The sequence below is a fragment of the Helianthus annuus genome, chromosome 6 (genome assembly GCF_002127325.2).
Source record: "Helianthus annuus cultivar XRQ/B chromosome 6, HanXRQr2.0-SUNRISE, whole genome shotgun sequence".
In the NCBI taxonomy this organism is placed as follows: domain Eukaryota; kingdom Viridiplantae; phylum Streptophyta; class Magnoliopsida; order Asterales; family Asteraceae; genus Helianthus; species Helianthus annuus.
In genome coordinates, this window is record NC_035438.2 from 15,038,831 (window position 1) to 15,059,439 (window position 20,609).

The 20,609-nt window shown below is 35.4% G+C and overlaps 1 long non-coding RNA gene across 32 annotated transcripts; it reads right to left on the reverse strand.

Annotated features, from left to right (window-relative positions):
• Positions 1–10,762: 10,762 nt before the first annotated feature.
• Positions 10,763–19,903, reverse strand: LOC110878031. 32 transcript variants are annotated; one of them, XR_004860165.1, is made up of 15 exons: positions 19,448–19,903; positions 18,864–19,019; positions 18,638–18,760; positions 17,658–17,785; positions 17,443–17,565; positions 17,266–17,353; positions 15,996–16,197; positions 15,398–15,564; positions 15,186–15,308; positions 14,206–14,327; positions 13,991–14,113; positions 13,814–13,901; positions 12,767–12,847; positions 12,494–12,660; positions 10,763–12,079 (listed from the first exon to the last, which is right to left on the reverse strand). It is a non-coding gene; the product is annotated as an uncharacterized LOC110878031 (long non-coding RNA). The 32 variants fall into 32 exon arrangements; XR_004860149.1 differs by having other exon boundaries at positions 12,767–12,910; positions 18,864–19,016; positions 19,448–19,901; XR_004860147.1 differs by having other exon boundaries at positions 12,767–12,910; positions 14,206–14,333; positions 18,864–19,016; positions 19,448–19,901.
• Positions 19,904–20,609: the final 706 nt, after the last annotated feature.

Here is a 20,609-nt window from a genome sequence, read left to right on the forward strand (position 1 = left end):
ATTTCTAAATCTTATATAAATTCCAGAAAAAATAGAACGTAGAACCTGGAATTTGCGAACCGACCGACTTCTCTTATCGTGATTCACCGCACGTTTTCTGACTTTTCTTAACAACCCTCTTGGCTGCGTTTTTTTTCTTCTTCCTTCTTGATTCGCGACTCTCTAAATACAAACCAAAAAATCAGCCCCAAACCCGCTTGATTTGCGACTAAACTTCTCAAACGAACACCCTCTTGATGCTTTGATATCACAAAACTTCTCAGATTTTGTGTCTTTAACAACCCAAACTTCTCAGATTTGCGATTGCTTCTTCAAACCTTAAACCGGAATACAAACTTCTCAGATTTGCTTCCGTCTTCTTAACCCGAATCGTAGCCTCTTGCCGTGATTTGAATTAACAAAAAAAACTCATAATCCAAACACCCTCAGTGATGATCGGATCAAAATCGAACACCCTCCTGATGACCGATTATGAACGAACAACAATCGTACCCGCTTGATGCGATTGATGTTAAAACTTAACAAAAAACAACCTAATCGACGCCTCCTGCGTGATCAGAATTGCTAGGGAATTCAACCACCCGCCTGATGATCGTCTTCCCGAAACGAATTTGAGCCCTAGGCTCTGATACCACTGTTGCCCAGAATCTTCTTAACGAACAATGAATATCACAACGAACGAATAAACTAACCTTTATTGAATGAATACAAATCTTGAATGTATTTACAAGTGAATTGAATAAGAGAGTGTGTAAGTTACAAATGATTCAATCTATTCTATTTATAGTTTCCTACGGGTACGAGTGAATAGACGCGTCTCTTCGTGAAAAGTCATGTCTCTTGGATGTGTGGTTGAGATTGGATCTTGAAGAGGTGCGTTGATTCTCGTCCGCATGATCAACAGTCGCGTCCCTTGCTCCTTTCCTTGGTGTCGATTGGGAATGGGTGTGTGTGTAGAGACACACCTATTCGGTTATTGAGGGAAGTTTCAAACTTCCATCTTGTCAACTTTTGTCCTTCAACTTCATAACCGCCACTTAATAATAAATCTAAACTATCTATCTAACTATTAACTAATTACATAATAAACCCTAATACTTATATAGGATGTGAAGAGATTATGATTTCAGTTCTTGTTGTGTGGTTTTAAGTTGTTCCTGTCGTAGAACAAAATGTAACAAGATGAAAAGAACTTTTTTTTATTGAGAAATAATAATACAGCCCATCAACGCATCATCATTTGGTTATGTTTTATGTGTTACCATTAGTATGGCATTTTGAAGCTTCAACCTCTCACATGTATCGGTTACCGGTTAATCTCATACTTAAGCTTCAAATTTGAGGGCTTCAACTTTAAAAGCAAGTTCGTTAGCTTCAGCCTGGATAATCAGAATTTCATACTAATTTATTTGCATGTTGAAAAAATCTTTGTGTTAAAGGTAAAATTTAATTACACGTATTTTGATGGAATGTTTTTTTCTAGATGTTGCAATGTTGACTCTTTACCGGTGAACTGAGTGGGGTCATGGCTTATCTCTAACGCGCCAAAAAATAAAATCTAATAACTTTGATCATAAAGGAAAAGGATCAAATGTATCTAAAAGAGTACTTTTAATGAAAAAACAAAAACAACAAAATATGAGTGATAAGCAAAAGAACTAAAAGTCTTCCCATTGACATTTCTAATTTACGATATCAATGTCAAGTTTCCATCCATCCAAAGGGAGACTCTTGGCTGAAACTCAAACTGTTGAAAGCAGATTTTATTTACGGGCCAAAACTTATAGGTAACGGGTTAAAGGTTATTGAACACAAAAGTATTAGGAATAAAGGAAACGCGTCAAACGGTTTAAAATCAATAAAAGGTTACAACAATTGCAATATCCATAACTGTTAGAAAGGAGGATATCTTGGAGAGCAAATTATGGGTCAACAAGAATCCTCCCTATTCTTGGCATCCGTAAATCAGGCAACCAATAATTGTGAATCATCTTTATTGTATTTCCTTTATTATCTAAGGCGAATGTCTATTTATACGTTATCTATGTATCTTTGAAAGTATGCAAGATAAATCAATAAAATGAAGTCCCTTTTTTGATTATCTCTGATTATCATTTACAACATGGTATCAGAGCAGAGTTTCTGATCCGTGGATACTCTGTTCATCAATCTCAAACCAGCAAGACCAAAAAAAAAAACTTTGGAATATCAAATCTCCAACCAAAAACCAAAACCGTTCGACCAAACCTTTCAAATCTGTGATTTCTTTGTTTCTTTGTTGTCCCTTCTTCATAGTTTCACATCGGCCCAATATATTGCCCTAAAACCCTGAAAAATCTATTTCCAGTCGTTACACAACACACCTGCAAGTCGATCAAATTCATTAACAATGGGGAAGAAGAAGAAGAAGTTCATCGACAAGAAGAAAGCCGCAACTTTCCAGTTAATCTCACGCGACTCCTCCGACCCAAATTACTCCGAAGACCCCTCCGGCGACCGAGTGTTCGTCAGGCTTGACGGAAACTCAGATAAACCCTTTTTCGACGATGATAACAACGGAATATTCGATGATGCTCCTGAAGATTACAGCGATGATGAATTCGGCGGTCAGGATCGGGGGTTTGAGAAGCAGATGACGGCGGGTGGATCCTCGTTGCCTGATGATGTGAGGAGAGAGATATTGGAGTTAGGGTTTCCGGATGATGGGTATAATTATCTGGCTCCTTTTTAAATAAAAGAAAATATTAAAAAAAAACAAAAAAAAAAACAAGTATCAACTCCGCTCAAAAAAAATCAAAGCTCAAAAAGATATAGCTCAAAAAATCAAAGCTCCAAAAGATTAGAGCTCAAAAAAATCCGCTCAAAAAAAATCAAAAAAAAAAAAAAAAAAAAAAAAAAAAAAACCAAAACCCAAATCAAAACAAATGCCAAAACCCAAATGGCCAAGTTGATTTTTTTCAACTTGAGGGGAAACCAAAACCCAAAACAGGCTGCCATGTCGAAAGGCGGTAGCTCAAATCAAGCCAAAAGTTACCATGTCTAAAGGCGGTAACTCAAATCAAGCCAAAATACCATGTCAAGGAGACGGTAGCCAAACCAAAAACCAAACATAATCAAAACCCAAAATCAAAACCAATCCAAGTTGAATCGTGGCAATCCCACAATTCAACTTGAGGGGGAGTGTTAGAAAGGAGGATATCTTGGAGAGCAAATTATGGGTTAACAAGAATCCTCCCTATTCTTGGCATCCGTAAATCAGGCAACCAATAATTGTGAATCATCTTTATTGTATTTCCTTTATTATCTAAGGCGAATGTCTATTTATACGTTATCTATGTATCTTTGAAAGTATGCAAGATAAATCAATAAAATGAAGTCCCTTTTTTGATTATCTCTGATTATCATTTATAACAATAACTGGATCATTATTGTTCTTAGCTTTACTTTTCTGAATCTAAAAAAGTAATTGAAGAAAAAATCCCCATTTGCGTAGAAATGTTTTGAAGACAATTTAAAGCATTTTCATTACGCTTATTAGATAAAAGTTCCCACGAAGCAAGACTAAGGGGTTGTTTGGCAACATCTGAATGGTTAAGTGCTGAACCAGTAAGAGATCTGAACCTTTAAGTGTTGAATCAGTAAGAGGTCTAAACCATTAAGAGCTAGTATATAAAGCTTAACCGTTCAGAGCAAATGTCTGACCAATTCAGATTAGAGGTCTTAACCATTCAGACCCAGTGTAATGCTTAACTATTCAGAGGCATTTGTCTGACCCATTCAGACATCTGCTCGTGAAACAAACAGACTGAACCATTAATTGTTGAACCAGTAAGAGATCTAAACTATTAAGAGCCTCATTAAGAGATAACCAATCAGTACTCCCTAAGCCTAACGCATAACCTGTGTGGCCAAAACATGATATCATCTTCTGACGGTTTCAGTAGTGAATCAACAAAACATTTCCGATGGGAATCATTGGATGGAAGTGGCGTGGGTCGTCATCAACCACACAATTTTTGCTTCTTGCAAACTCATGTTGCTCGAGTGAATCACAGTTTCCAAACTACATCAAGATGTATGCACATAAATGCATAACAGCATCATAAGTAAATTATGCTTGTTGATTGTAGGCAAATGCATGGGAATCCTAGAAATACCTCCTCGCATTGCCTCTGGGGGTTTAAGAAATATGAATCCACTAAAACTGACAAATACCAAGATGTAAGCATAAGTTTCACAATACTTATGGTAAAAATGGCCTAAAAGTTGAAAACCTCTCAAAGTGTTCTTTCTTTTAGAAAAAAAGCATGTTATTTATTATTTGTAAACCTAAAAGAAAGTACAAGATACCATATGAGAACCAACTCAACTCAAACTGTTTGGAGTTTGGACACCAACCTGTAAACAACTTTAACACTTTTGACTAGAGCTTGTTATGGCCAGAGCCAGTTTTAACCAGCAAGCTCTAGTGTTTACAACCTCCTAATAAGCTAAGTGTTTACCACCTCCTAAAATGATTCGTTCAAAACAAAAAAAAGATCATTATTTGAATGATAGTTTTTGTAATCAAATTTAATGTAACTTTATTAAGAAACGGCACAATAAAACAATATAGGTGTGTAACCCGGCCTATAATTTATCATTTTCTACGTTACCCAACCTGTACGACCCACCCATTTCGCATCCTATTGCAATCTAATATGTTTTCATTATTCCAAATCTAGCCACGATGTTATAAATCTAATCTATGAAGCATAAACGAGTTATAAATCACATCCAATCTTTGAACTGATTAACTATATGCTCAACAAAAAGAAGTAACATCCAACAAAGGATATTTAGGGCAAATCACTGACGCGGTGGCGTTTCCGTAAATAACATCACTTTTATTAGTGTGGCGCGTTTCATTAAGGGTAAAATGGTCTTTTTACTTCTCTACACAAAATGCCAAACTCACGAATAAAGCGCTATTAAAATCCCGCCTTAACACACATAGCACACTTCATCCTAATCTAAACGCCATTAGATATAGAACGCCAAACTTTGTTTTTAACTGATAAAGCTGAACAAACAGTACTAAAACGACGGAACTTAATTACTAGCATTTACTATAATAAAAATCGTGCCTAAAATACGCGCCAAAAACTTCCTATATAAACAACCTCTCAGACCTACTAAAATTCACACCAAAGCCCCAAACGCCGTATTTTCCTCTATACCATTCATCTTAGAAACGCCAAAAAAACCCAAATATCAAAGATTCCAATCCGTGTTTCTTTGATATACACTATTTCTTCAATATAAACGCCAAAACATACAAAAACCACAAAAATTCAAAAAACGCCATTTCATGGAGATTCAGTTTTGTTCTCAATAAAGTTTAGCTAAACGGGATGGACAACATTGTTAGACATCTTTCTTGACTGAGGATTAACAATGTTGTCCATCTCGTTCAGCAAAACATTATTGAGTTTAACATGACCAAAATTAGAGGTTTTTGGTAGTTTTATTTAGTGGCGTTTTTTTTTGGCGTTTGATTTGCTTGACCAATTTTATATTGTTTGTTACGTAACTTCGAAGTAGCATGTTATGAACAAATAGGTCGGAAAAAGAATGGAAAAAAATGATGTATAAAAATGATGTAAAACGCCAAACTGAGATCTGTCTGTGTTCTACAGGAATGAAATATACAAAACGCCAAACTACTCTACAATGGCTCTCGAAGACTATCTGTGTGTGTTCTATAAGAATGAAAAATACATTGAATAACAATCCTCGAGGCTTGAGAATACCATGTCCATTGTGGGCTTTATTTCTTCACTGACGTCAGGAATGATAAATGGTAATCCAGTTTTGGGGCAAAGCCTTTGACTCGAGGAAGCAACTTCGTCTGAGAAAACACAGTGAGGAACAGAAAAATTAGAAAAACACCATTAAAAATAGAAAATGTCTCGTAATAACATTATAGATTAAAAAGCCATTAATTGAATAATAAACAAGACATAATAAACACATAATTTAAAAACGACATGATGAAAACGCCATGAGATGAATAATTAATAAAATATAACATCATAATGAAAACGTCATAATTAACAAAACTGATGTTTACACAAATTAACAAATAGTAATAACTGATGTTTACAAATACTACTAAATAACATTCAAAACTAATCAAATAGATGTAAAACGCCAATGATCGTAAAAACATAAGAAATATACTAGATCGTAAACAACAATTAAAATTAATATTGAAAACTCCAATTATCAGTTCTTAGTAATTGTTTAAATACCAATTAAAACGCGATTAAATTGCATAATGTAATAACGCCATTGATCAGTTCTTAGTAATTGTTTAAATACCAATTAAAACACGATTAAATTGCATAATGTAATAACTCCATTGAAAATCATACAACACATTATAAAAAAAAACAATGAAACAAGCATAAAAGAACAAAACGCCATATCTGTTGCATAATTTGCTGGAACAAAAATAGAAAATGCCAACGAATTTTACTTTGTCGAACAGAATCCGCGTTAGACGCCATAGATCTGAGAAAGCTTGCAAAGGAGGTAACAGCTAACAAGAAATCTTTGGAGTTTTAATTTGAAAGAGATTTATAACGCGAATAAGGAGGGAACGTATAAAAGGACAATCGTACCCCCGCATAACAATTAGCGCCCCCTGCCAGGTGTTGGGCCAGGATCCGTTTTCACCGTTCTCACACTTTTCAACGTTCTCTCCTGATCCCGTTTCTATATATATATATATATGTATGTATGTATATATATATAGTGAGAGAGGGAGAGAGAGAAAGTTTAAAATACATTATCCTTAATCGTAAGATGCGTAGGTGGCGACAAGATCATAACATGTGTCATTCTTTTTTTTCATTCCCAAGGGTACATCAGACAATTCCCTTCAACACCATATTACAAGTTCGTTACACCACGATTCTGGTATTTATGATTCGAATATTCCAGAATTTTTAAAACTATCCGGCGCGGTTAATATTGGCGATTAAGGTTTCAATTAAACTCGATTGCAATGGATCCACAGAGGGGTGCCGGACGAAATACAGAAGATGTTGAAATGGAAGACAATCATGATTCGATTGAAGAAGTTTGAAATCCGAAATCCAACAATGTCCAAATAGGGGATCCGTCCAGCATGCGTATTTACATGTTTTGTGTTTTCCAACATGCATGAATATTTTTTCTATAATATGCGTGGTTAGCAAGATACATTATTACTAGATTTATATAACATGCTTCATTACAAAATTAGAACATGCTTTATTACATAGTTATAACATGATTCATTACATAATTATATAACATACTTCATTACATATTTATAACATGTTTCATTACATGAGTATAGCATGCGTGATTAACAACACATTATTACTAGATTTATATAATATGCTTCATTACATAATTACAATATGCATGATTAGCAAAACACATTTTTACTAGACTTATACAACATGCATGATTATTTTTTCTATAACATGTATGATTAGCAAAACACATTATTACTAGATTTATCTAACATGTTTCATTACATAATTATAACATGCATGATTAAAATGTCTACATACAATGTTGCAGTAGCCTATGAGGTTATGTGGAAATGGCAGGTTTATAGCTTAATTGTGTGTAGAATTGGAAGCGAGAAGAATGTGCGTTGAATCGAAATCAATAAATGAGAGATTTTAGGGCTAGAATTTGGCTCCAATTTGGTATTCAATTTGCGAATCTCTTATGATAAATGAAGGAGTAAATTGACAATTATATCATTTTGTCCAAAATTTCTATTAGAAGTTTTTGCTTATTACGATCGTGCCACCGCGTTTAATTAAGAAAAGATTGTATCAGATCGTGTGGTTGTGGTTAGCACGTACGCACCGCATGATAAAAGGTATTGTACGGTAACCGGGCTCCCCCCTTCTCTCTCTCTCTCCCCCCCCCTCTCTCTCTCTCTCTCTCTATATATATATATATATATATATATAGGGCAAGGATCCGTTAGAAACCACCCTTTATTGCGAGAACCGCGAGAACCAATGTGAACACAACCAAAAATACCTAAAAATAGCTAAAAAACACACAAAATTTTTTTTTAATATTTTTTATAAAAAATCGCTACTTTTAGTAGCAAAAAAAAATTTAATAATTTTTTTTTGCTACTAAAAGTAGCAATTTTAACTTAAAAATATTAAAAAAAAAATTGTATGTTTTTTTGATTTTTTTAGGGGTGGGGGATGGGGGTTTAGGTTTCTTTTTTTGGGGGGTGGGGGGGTTAGGTTTTTTTTTTTTTTTTGGGGGGGGGGGGGGAGGTGGGGGTTAGGTTTTTTTAGCTATTTTAGGTTGTGTTCACATTGGTTCTCGCGGTTCTCGCAATAAAGGTGGTTCTCGCATGAACCATACCCTATATATATATAGGGGGCTGCTAGAATGAAAACCATCCCGAGTTGTAAGAACCGCGAGAACTACACCCCACGGAGCGCCGTTCGCCATGATTTTTTTTACAAATAGATGTGTGTATTATAAACACAGCCGTAAAAAATCATGGCGAACGGCGCTCCGTGAGGTGTAGTTTTTTACACCACAAGTTTGGTGTTTTTTAATTTTTTTTCTTTTTTCTTTTTTTTTTACCAAACTTGTGGTGTAAAAAACTACACCCCACGGAGCGCCGTTCGCCATGATTTTTTTACGGCTGTGTTTATAATATACACATCTACTTGTAAAAAAAATCATGGCGAACGGCGCTCCGTGGGGTGTAGTTCTCGCGGTTCTTACAACTCGAGGTGGTTTTCATTCTAGCGGCTCCCTATATATATATATATATGGTGGGGTTCGGCTACAAAGTCCATTTTTCCTACAAAGTGTACAAAGTCATAAAACACCACAATTTTAGCCATAAAACACACTTAAAACCCACAAATAACAGAGTGAAGATCACTAAAATACACTATCCAAACCCTAAAAGTCCATAAAACTTCAAACACACCATCGTAGAACTATGAATATAAAACACAACATCATAATCAACATAAAACACACTAATGTTAGTCATTCGCTAATCAAAGCATTATCATCCAAAACACAACACAAAACCCACAAATATGACGTTTTAGTAATCTTCACTTTGTTATTTGTGGATTTTTAGTGTGTTTTATGGTTGACATGATGGTGTTTTATGACTTTTTACACTTTGTAGGAAAAACGAACTTTGTAGCCAACTCCCCCCTATATATATATATATATGGGAAGTTCATTTGAGAAGAGAATTTAGTTGAGAAGAAAAAGAACAAAGGGTATAATTGTAAAATATTAAGTAGTTTTTATTTCATCTTATCTTTAAGTAATTAATTACTCATAAAGACTATCATTCTCTACACTAATTTTTTTTCCTACACACATAAAAACTTATCTTACACATTTGGATATTTATCATACATATATTTAAATTTTTCATAGACAACTCGTAATTTATCCTACACACCTACTAATTTGTCCTACACTCTAAATTATTATTTTTTTATATTTTCAAAAAATATATATTTTGAAAATAAGTTACAAAGTTAATGTAGTTAGCTATTAAAGAGGAAAACTACAAATTAATTATCTATATAAGTTTACAAACATACGCTTATATTAAAATTAAATGCAAATATTAAATGAAGTAAAATGAAGCATTCTTATTGGTTGAAACTTCTTCTTTTTTCTTCTTACAACAAATTTCTTCTCATTTGAACTCTCTCTCTCTCTCTCTCTCTCTGCATATATATATATATACATACTAGTCGTTTACCCGCGCGATGCGGCGGGAAACATATCACTTAGGTTGGTAAATTTAGGGCTATGTACGGGGCGGTTCGGTTTTGAGCAATAACCAAAACCAAATTCGCAATGCAACGGAAAACACAACACTTGTTAGTAATTCTAAATGTGTGCATGAGAAGGTTCAGTTCAGTTGGATCATAACTAAAATCCAAATTTTCGGTTAAGGTACTTCAAAACTGGTCATGGGGATTTAAAGAGTTTTAAAAGGACGTAAAACCGAACTGCGCCAAGCCAACAAAAGCACAACCATGATACAATAACACAAAGAGCAACTGGAACAAATTCAATATACTAACTAAACACTTGTATTTAGAAAACTGATGAAATAATGCATATGATATGATATTATGCCACGATGAACTATGTGATAATACAAACCTAAGGCCGGCCCAAGCCTAAGTATTTTGAGGCTTGGGTTTTACCTCGAACTTAAAAAAAGTTATATATAATATTTGGGTTGGCTAAACTTATCTTTACACATACAAAACACATGTTAATACATTAAAGCGTCTAAACGAAGAGGACACCATGAATGCAATTCAAGCTCCTTTGGTGCAACTCTAAATCCTTATACATCCCGAGACATACAGTAACACTGAGGCATTCTCGTCAGTCTTTGCATGCCAACTAAAACCAATTTAAGGAATACCAAAAGTTAATACCGAATAACAAGTTATGGATTTTGTTCAGTTAACTTCAATCGGTTATCTCAGTTTCCTTCTCACCCTGATTGCGTCCACAAGACACTCATTTTAACCCAAACCAATTTTAGCGTGTGACCGAACCCAACTAACTTGTCAGTTATACCTTCTTTATCATATTTCCGCAATACACAGTGTCATTTATCACATTAATCAATTATGCTACAGAAACATGATACAAAAACCTGGACCTAGTGGGATATTTGAGATAAATCCATACACACTATATTGCCAGGAAGTAAGGTACAAATCCAGGAGTAAAATTGTTTGCAGCACCGACGCTATATGCATAAAGCATCACCAGTGGCAAACACTCAAAAAAATCTCATAAATTGCTACAAGGTCATCGACACACCAAACGATCTCACACTTGAACAAAATATTTTACATGTAACTGTATAAACTTTGTGAAACCAATAAAAGAAGGTTTCACTTTTGGAACGAACCATATTGATTTTATGGCCCGCCAAGGCTAGAAAAGAAATCATCCATATCTGTTGTTGCCGAAGTAATGAAACCAGTGGACTAACCGAGCCCAGATCCAGTGCCCATAGCTCGACCCATGTACAAAGAATTTGGAAGTCCCTTATCCTTCTCTTCGACCCCTACAGACAAACTGCCAACAATGCCCACATCAGTCAGGTCTACCTTCTTGGCTGCACGAATATCATAAAATGGGTCGATTATGTATGGGTCAAATAACAAAAGTAATTCAAATTTTGGTAGTAGTGGCACACTTATGTCCAGATATATTAAGATCAATTAGCCCACGGCTCAAAGAATCGGCCCAAACACCAGATTTAACAGGATATTCCCAAAACGTCTTTGGTAGCCGTATAAGAACTATCGCAGTCTTTGCCCTTTCACTCAAAGTTTTGTTCATTCATTTAGCAACCCCATTCTCCTAAAGATCTTAATCTTAAACGCATTCTCTACAACTTTTTATACTACAACTTCAATACACATCTCGTATTTAGCAACCAAAAATAAATAATAAGGATAAAGTCAAAGTATCAAACCACACCAAACAGTGTGTCAAGGGTTCAAATTCAACTCCTTCGAACCCGATTTTCTGAAATCGAATCAAATAACAACCTCAAACTTCAATGATGTGAGAAACACAATATGCTATTTCATATCCGTCAAAAAGTAAAGCGATCAAAACTTGCAGGAGGGTCAATCAAAAGGCTATCCTCTCACAAGATCAAGTATTTCATCCAAACATCTAATCATTTGTCCTTATTGTCGTCTTGTGGGAGTTGAAGGCCCATGAGACCAAGCAGATTCGAAGCAGGTCACGGTAGTCCCTCTTGAGAAGAAAACGAACCAAGAAAGCTCTTCACAAGGTTCAAATCCACATCTACCAGCTTCAATAGCTTCCATAGCTATCTCCATTGAACTATCAGCAGCTTCTGGAAGTGAGTCTTTCTACAAATGTCCTCTAACTCTAATCGTTTCTTGAAGACGAGTTCCTTCATTTTGCTCGACTTCAACGCTTCAAGTCGTGAAACCTCAGCCTCAACCTTTAAAGGAGAAAAAACATGTTAATAATCTCCATTTTTTTAATAACCACCTCATACCATAAATCTTTTATTATCAACTGATATCATGGTAATACGTTTTTAGTTATTATGAAACCAATTATCAAAATATTTTACCTGAAATTAAAGTTTTGATAAACAGATTCAACTTGTTTTCTGAAACAATCACTTTTATAAATCCATCTGTTTTGAACAAATTTCACAAAGTTTTTTCGTTTTTTTCTTCAAAAATCTGCATATTTTGGTAATTTTATTTGTTATTTCAATGATTGTATCTGCAATTTTTTTTTCTAAACACGATCTTTTACTGTCGATTTTGTCACAGCTGATTAATATATTCGGATTATTCAATTATTACATAATCAATTTCAAAACACACATCCAAACGTCACTCACCTTGTTGTGTTCAGCAACAAGCCATCACTCGAAAGCCGAAATCAGAAGCGAAGTGGCAATCCCTCCCAAGATTCGTCCCACCATCAAAATTCTGTAGTCAGGTGAATGCTTCATGATGCAACTCAAAATGTAAGTTATGCACTGTAACCGAAGCTCTTTTTCGACCACTGAATTTAAACCAATATTATCAAGTCAAATTCCACATAACATTAACAATTACATAAACTTGAAAAAAACTTTAGTAAAATTTTTTGAAGGGAAATGCAAAATTACTGTTATCAGCTAATGATCCAACAATTGTCCCAAACAGCATGGAAGATCCAAATCCAGCAATAAACAGCTGCCCAATTTCACCTATACCGAAACCGTACATCGTGTAAAGGTAGTACACATAAGGTCCCTGCAGCCAATCCCCAGCTACAACCACCATAGAATTTGTCCCAAATAAGCTCAACAATTTCCAAAAGTATCACATTAATAATCATCTCAAAATAAACCCTCATCAAATCGACCGGTGCACAAACCCATTATTTTCTTTAACTGGTTCAGTTAACCTAACCAACTGGGGTAGCTCAGTTGGCCACCGACACCCATATTCCAACACTTGGATCGTTGGGGTCTCGGGTTCGAGACGTGGCAACCCCACCTCTCTCGAACCCCAAGTATTGGGAGGGTATTTGCCGCCAGAGATCCTTGTCGGGTGGTGAACTGGGAGGGGGATCCCCTCCGCGGTCAGGGGTACCGCGCACCTGCTCTTTTTTTTTGGTTCAGTTAACCTAACCGCTGGTTGTTTTCACATTTTTGCTTGCTCGATATTGCTTTAACCGGATATTACTTTAACTCTTTGGTTATTCACTTCAACCTATTCAGTTAATAACCGGTTATTTTCAAAAAAAATATTCGCGATTAACCAGCACATCAGTTTAAAACCAGTTAATAATAACCTGTTAGTTCTAAAAGATCCCTAACCAATTACTGACCTACGGTAAAAAACATCCACTAATCAGTTACTCCTCGATCAACTATTAACCAGTTACAGTTTAAGTTAATAACCGGTTATTTTGTGCACCTCTACCTACACATTATAAATCAAAAAAACCCATCAAACTATCACACTCAACAAAATCAAGCAAATCTTTAAAATCAACCTCTTAATAACCTAGATCTAAAAAAAGCTATCAATTTTATCAACATTCACAACAAATCTTGAACAACCCAGATCCAATGACTGCTTTCCTATATCCAGCAACCATTTTTTTATTAAAAAATTAATATTATACTTAAAAAAAGATATAAAAAAGTTTAAATGCATCAACATACTACGCTTATGACTCGCTTCCTTCTTGTTTTACTTGTTACTTTGACTGCCATGAGGTACAACCCTCGAGTCCCATGCGCTTCTTCGTTCCTGAAACATGGGATAGTTTTTTAAGCATATTAACATAAATAGTTTATTCGTACTTATTGTTGAAAAAAAAGGTCCAGAAGTGTTCTGACCTAACCCGACCGGTAACAAAATACTTCCAAATTTTTCTACTTAAATGGGTTTATGCTTGTCACCCAAACGTGCCAGCCTGCCTAATTTTCATAAATCTCCTTAAATCCATATCTTCAATGTACCTACATTGTAAACATATAACATTAATTAAAAATGAGTTAATCACCAACAAATGAAGCATACTTAAAGAACTTGCCGATATAAACGTTCTTACGTGAAACCAGGCTGAGCAGCATTTCTAAAAATATGATAAGCAGCCGCAATCGCTTCCATCTCATTAGAAAGTTGCCGATCCGTCAATTCGTTTGGCCTATCATACTTCAGATCTGAAAATATCTGCAGCTATCAACGGTGGTTACTTCAGTCAAAACACATCGAAAAATAATGTATCAAAATAATGAAAGTGACAATCATAGGACAGCAAGCAGCATGTGACCTGCTCATTGATTAGTGTCAAACTCAGCATTGGTCTGCCAAGCTTAACACCAACCCACAAATTAAACCAGCAAACTTCAACTTTTAAAATCACTAACTTAGGGTTTACCTTTCAGTCATGACAAATTCAAGAAAAACAAGCAAATAGATCCAAAATCAAAATGCAAACTCGTAAATAAAGGGCTTCAAATCAAAGCTCAAATTAGTCAGAATCATGGTAAATGGTGCAATACTAAAGATCTCTACCTTTACAAACAAAAACCCATGAAACCGTTTCAAAATTAGGGTCAGCGACGACACCAAGTATGTTGATTTAACAAATCTGATGTAGTTTTCGCTGAGTACTTTGGGACGTTGATCCCATTCAACATAGTCAAACTAAAATAACTTCACACTATGATATGTCAACAAATTCAAAATAAAAAATCACATTTACACAAAACAACTACAAAAGATTAAAAGAAAAATAACAGTTTACAACCATCTTCGATCAAAATTTCACACAATACCAAATAAAGAGAGCTTACATGACCTATAGTTTAAATTTACCAAAACAACAAACAAATATAATAACAAAATCCAGGGAAAACAAACAAGAAAGAAGCTACCCCACTTCAAAATTGACTTTAAACATCAAACAGACCCCTTTAAACATCAAACAGACCCCTTTATTAACCGAAGTGCTTAATTTGAAGGAGCGAAACATGGTCATTCTACAATACTCAAAAGAACATAGTCAGTTGAGGTTAGAGAGTTTACCTTTAGTGATGGACCCAACGGATTTTCTTGATTTGGACTTTTGATGAAACCCTAGAAGACGCCATTGTAGTTGTGAAACGATCGACTCGGATTCCAGCCAGAACTAAACTCAAACGCGGATCCCTGCAATACCATAAGACAAAAATTAGTCGCAATTAGTAAAAACGAAAAATACATAAAGGATTCAAGTAAACGTTCAACTTCAACCCCACCAAATCAAGCACACCTGTAACCCCAAGCAATGCTGGAATTCCATCTTTACCATCTCGAGTGCATCTCTATCGTGAAGAACATCAGACCGAGATCACTAATCGAAACCCTAGCCGTCGCCTCCGCTTTCTGGCTTTGTTGAACCAGCACAAACATGCCACCATTAAACCTGCTAAAAGAACAGTACACTAATCACAATTAGCAATAATAAATCAACACTTGAGTTGCACATAATGCTGTTTATGCGATAAGCGCTTACAAATTGGTGTAATTAAACAAATAACACATTAGGTCAATCAACCCATCGTGTAAAACCCTAATGAAATTGTTAATATGTCACAGCAACGCACGAATTGTTAATCTTATCGATTGAGGATCCCAATACCTGTCTAATATGTCACAGCAAAAAAAAAACCTAAAAATCAAAGAAGGAAATAATTCAAAATTCTCGTTAAGCTGGTGAACCACATCGTGTAAAACCCTAATGAAATTACATGTTAACTCAACAGGACTTCTCCTTCAAGTTAGATGAACAACAAAAGGGTAGAAAGCTGAGAACGAAAACAACCAGTCCATTTAGACATTTTAGGGTTTGATTACCTTTGTGTTTGCTAATCGTTGATGTGGAAGAAAGCCGAAAGAAACCACAACAGATGACCGGACAAAACCTTCAGTTAGGGTTTCTTCAAATCCGTGTTCAACCCTGTGTGTTTTCGATTTCATTGATGTTTGTTCTTCATCACAGGTTGTTCATCATCTGATTTCATCTCAAACCATCAGCACTCCAGACATCTTTCATCATCTGGGAGAAAGAGAGAGAAAGAGTCTGATAAAGTTTGTGAGATGTGAGTTGTGAGAGAGAAGGGAGTAGAAAGGGCGATCCATGTGAGCTGAATATCAACCGTTCAGATCACAATCCGTGTGAAAAGGTGAAAGAAATGGATGGCTGAAGATGAATCAGTTGAAGGGTAAATTATGTTGTGTTTCTTGGTGCTTCAAGTGTTGTACATTGTGCATTGAGGGTGTTTTCAACACATTGTTCAATTACCATTCTGTCCTTCCTATATCCTTATTAAAGTAGTATAGATAACTGGTTCAGTTAACCTAACCAACTGGGGTAGCTCAGTTGGCCACCGACACCCATATTCCAACACTTGGATCGTTGGGGTCTCGGGTTCGAGACGTGGCAACCCCACCTCTCTCGAACCCCAAGTATTGGGAGGGTATTTGCCGCCAGAGATCCTTGTCGGGTGGTGAACTGGGAGGGGGATCCCCTCCGCGGTCAGGGGTACCGCGCACCTGCTCTTTTTTTTTGGTTCAGTTAACCTAACCGCTGGTTGTTTTCACATTTTTGCTTGCTCGATATTGCTTTAACCGGATATTACTTTAACTCTTTGGTTATTCACTTCAACCTATTCAGTTAATAACCGGTTATTTTCAAAAAAAATATTCGCGATTAACCAGCACATCAGTTTAAAACCAGTTAATAATAACCTGTTAGTTCTAAAAGATCCCTAACCAATTACTGACCTACGGTAAAAAACATCCACTAATCAGTTACTCCTCGATCAACTATTAACCAGTTACAGTTTAAGTTAATAACCGGTTATTTTGTGCACCTCTACCTACACATTATAAATCAAAAAAACCCATCAAACTATCACACTCAACAAAATCAAGCAAATCTTTAAAATCAACCTCTTAATAACCTAGATCTAAAAAAAGCTATCAATTTTATCAACATTCACAACAAATCTTGAACAACCCAGATCCAATGACTGCTTTCCTATATCCAGCAACCATTTTTTTATTAAAAAATTAATATTATACTTAAAAAAAGATATAAAAAAGTTTAAATGCATCAACATACTACGCTTATGACTCGCTTCCTTCTTGTTTTACTTGTTACTTTGACTGCCATGAGGTACAACCCTCGAGTCCCATGCGCTTCTTCGTTCCTGAAACATGGGATAGTTTTTTAAGCATATTAACATAAATAGTTTATTCGTACTTATTGTTGAAAAAAAAGGTCCAGAAGTGTTCTGACCTAACCCGACCGGTAACAAAATACTTCCAAATTTTTCTACTTAAATGGGTTTATGCTTGTCACCCAAACGTGCCAGCCTGCCTAATTTTCATAAATCTCCTTAAATCCATATCTTCAATGTACCTACATTGTAAACATATAACATTAATTAAAAATGAGTTAATCACCAACAAATGAAGCATACTTAAAGAACTTGCCGATATAAACGTTCTTACGTGAAACCAGGCTGAGCAGCATTTCTAAAAATATGATAAGCAGCCGCAATCGCTTCCATCTCATTAGAAAGTTGCCGATCCGTCAATTCGTTTGGCCTATCATACTTCAGATCTGAAAATATCTGCAGCTATCAACGGTGGTTACTTCAGTCAAAACACATCGAAAAATAATGTATCAAAATAATGAAAGTGACAATCATAGGACAGCAAGCAGCATGTGACCTGCTCATTGATTAGTGTCAAACTCAGCATTGGTCTGCCAAGCTTAACACCAACCCACAAATTAAACCAGCAAACTTCAACTTTTAAAATCACTAACTTAGGGTTTACCTTTCAGTCATGACAAATTCAAGAAAAACAAGCAAATAGATCCAAAATCAAAATGCAAACTCGTAAATAAAGGGCTTCAAATCAAAGCTCAAATTAGTCAGAATCATGGTAAATGGTGCAATACTAAAGATCTCTACCTTTACAAACAAAAACCCATGAAACCGTTTCAAAATTAGGGTCAGCGACGACACCAAGTATGTTGATTTAACAAATCTGATGTAGTTTTCGCTGAGTACTTTGGGACGTTGATCCCATTCAACATAGTCAAACTAAAATAACTTCACACTATGATATGTCAACAAATTCAAAATAAAAAATCACATTTACACAAAACAACTACAAAAGATTAAAAGAAAAATAACAGTTTACAACCATCTTCGATCAAAATTTCACACAATACCAAATAAAGAGAGCTTACATGACCTATAGTTTAAATTTACCAAAACAACAAACAAATATAATAACAAAATCCAGGGAAAACAAACAAGAAAGAAGCTACCCCACTTCAAAATTGACTTTAAACATCAAACAGACCCCTTTAAACATCAAACAGACCCCTTTATTAACCGAAGTGCTTAATTTGAAGGAGCGAAACATGGTCATTCTACAATACTCAAAAGAACATAGTCAGTTGAGGTTAGAGAGTTTACCTTTAGTGATGGACCCAACGGATTTTCTTGATTTGGACTTTTGATGAAACCCTAGAAGACGCCATTGTAGTTGTGAAACGATCGACTCGGATTCCAGCCAGAACTAAACTCAAACGCGGATCCCTGCAATACCATAAGACAAAAATTAGTCGCAATTAGTAAAAACGAAAAATACATAAAGGATTCAAGTAAACGTTCAACTTCAACCCCACCAAATCAAGCACACCTGTAACCCCAAGCAATGCTGGAATTCCATCTTTACCATCTCGAGTGCATCTCTATCGTGAAGAACATCAGACCGAGATCACTAATCGAAACCCTAGCCGTCGCCTCCGCTTTCTGGCTTTGTTGAACCAGCACAAACATGCCACCATTAAACCTGCTAAAAGAACAGTACACTAATCACAATTAGCAATAATAAATCAACACTTGAGTTGCACATAATGCTGTTTATGCGATAAGCGCTTACAAATTGGTGTAATTAAACAAATAACACATTAGGTCAATCAACCCATCGTGTAAAACCCTAATGAAATTGTTAATATGTCACAGCAACGCACGAATTGTTAATCTTATCGATTGAGGATCCCAATACCTGTCTAATATGTCACAGCAAAAAAAAAACCTAAAAATCAAAGAAGGAAATAATTCAAAATTCTCGTTAAGCTGGTGAACCACATCGTGTAAAACCCTAATGAAATTACATGTTAACTCAACAGGACTTCTCCTTCAAGTTAGATGAACAACAAAAGGGTAGAAAGCTGAGAACGAAAACAACCAGTCCATTTAGACATTTTAGGGTTTGATTACCTTTGTGTTTGCTAATCGTTGATGTGGAAGAAAGCCGAAAGAAACCACAACAGATGACCGGACAAAACCTTCAGTTAGGGTTTCTTCAAATCCGTGTTCAACCCTGTGTGTTTTCGATTTCATTGATGTTTGTTCTTCATCACAGGTTGTTCATCATCTGATTTCATCTCAAACCATCAGCACTCCAGACATCTTTCATCATCTGGGAGAAAGAGAGAGAAAGAGTCTGATAAAGTTTGTGAGATGTGAGTTGTGAGAGAGAAGGGAGTAGAAAGGGCGATCCATGTGAGCTGAATATCAACCGTTCAGATCACAATCCGTGTGAAAAGGTGAAAGAAATGGATGGCTGAAGATGAATCAGTTGAAGGGTAAATTATGTTGTGTTTCTTGGTGCTTCAAGTGTTGTACATTGTGCATTGAGGGTGTTTTCAACACATTGTTCAATTACCATTCTGTCCTTCCTATATCCTTATTAAAGTAGTATAGATATAGATATAGATATAGATATATGTTGTGAAGTTCAATGGAGAACATTAAAAGAGTGGGGAATCGGAGAACAATGCATTAAAAATTCAAATTAAAATTCTAAAAAACATTCAACAATTTTTTTCAGAGCTTTTGCATATAAAAATGTGTTGAAACTAATCCAATAGAAAATCATTCTTTCAAATAAATGAAATTATTGTAACTCAGTATTATCTTTGTATTATCTTTGATGTGATACAAATCATTAACATATTGATCGCTCTTAACACCCCATGGTTCCTTTTTGCTAATATGGTTGGATCATGTTTCATTACATATTTATATGATTTTAGAGTAACTACCGATTTTGAAAAACCTCACTAAAGTAGCCTATGCTAGAAAGTGGCAAGATGTCATCTCCCTAAGCTACTTTCGTTATTGGCACACTGAGTCGCCGACTATGAGATGAAGGCAATTCTCCTTGTAAGCAGAACATCCCAACACCTATATGCAATACTTTGGTCTTACTCATATCATCTTGAATCTCGATAAGTCCCCAACCCGCTCAATGGGATCCCTATTATTATGCATCATAGGGTATAGATTGAATTTCAGATAATTAATCATAAAATCTCGATATGCAACTACTCCATTAGAAAAAAAAGATTCTAAACTTATAGATATTAAATATTCCTTT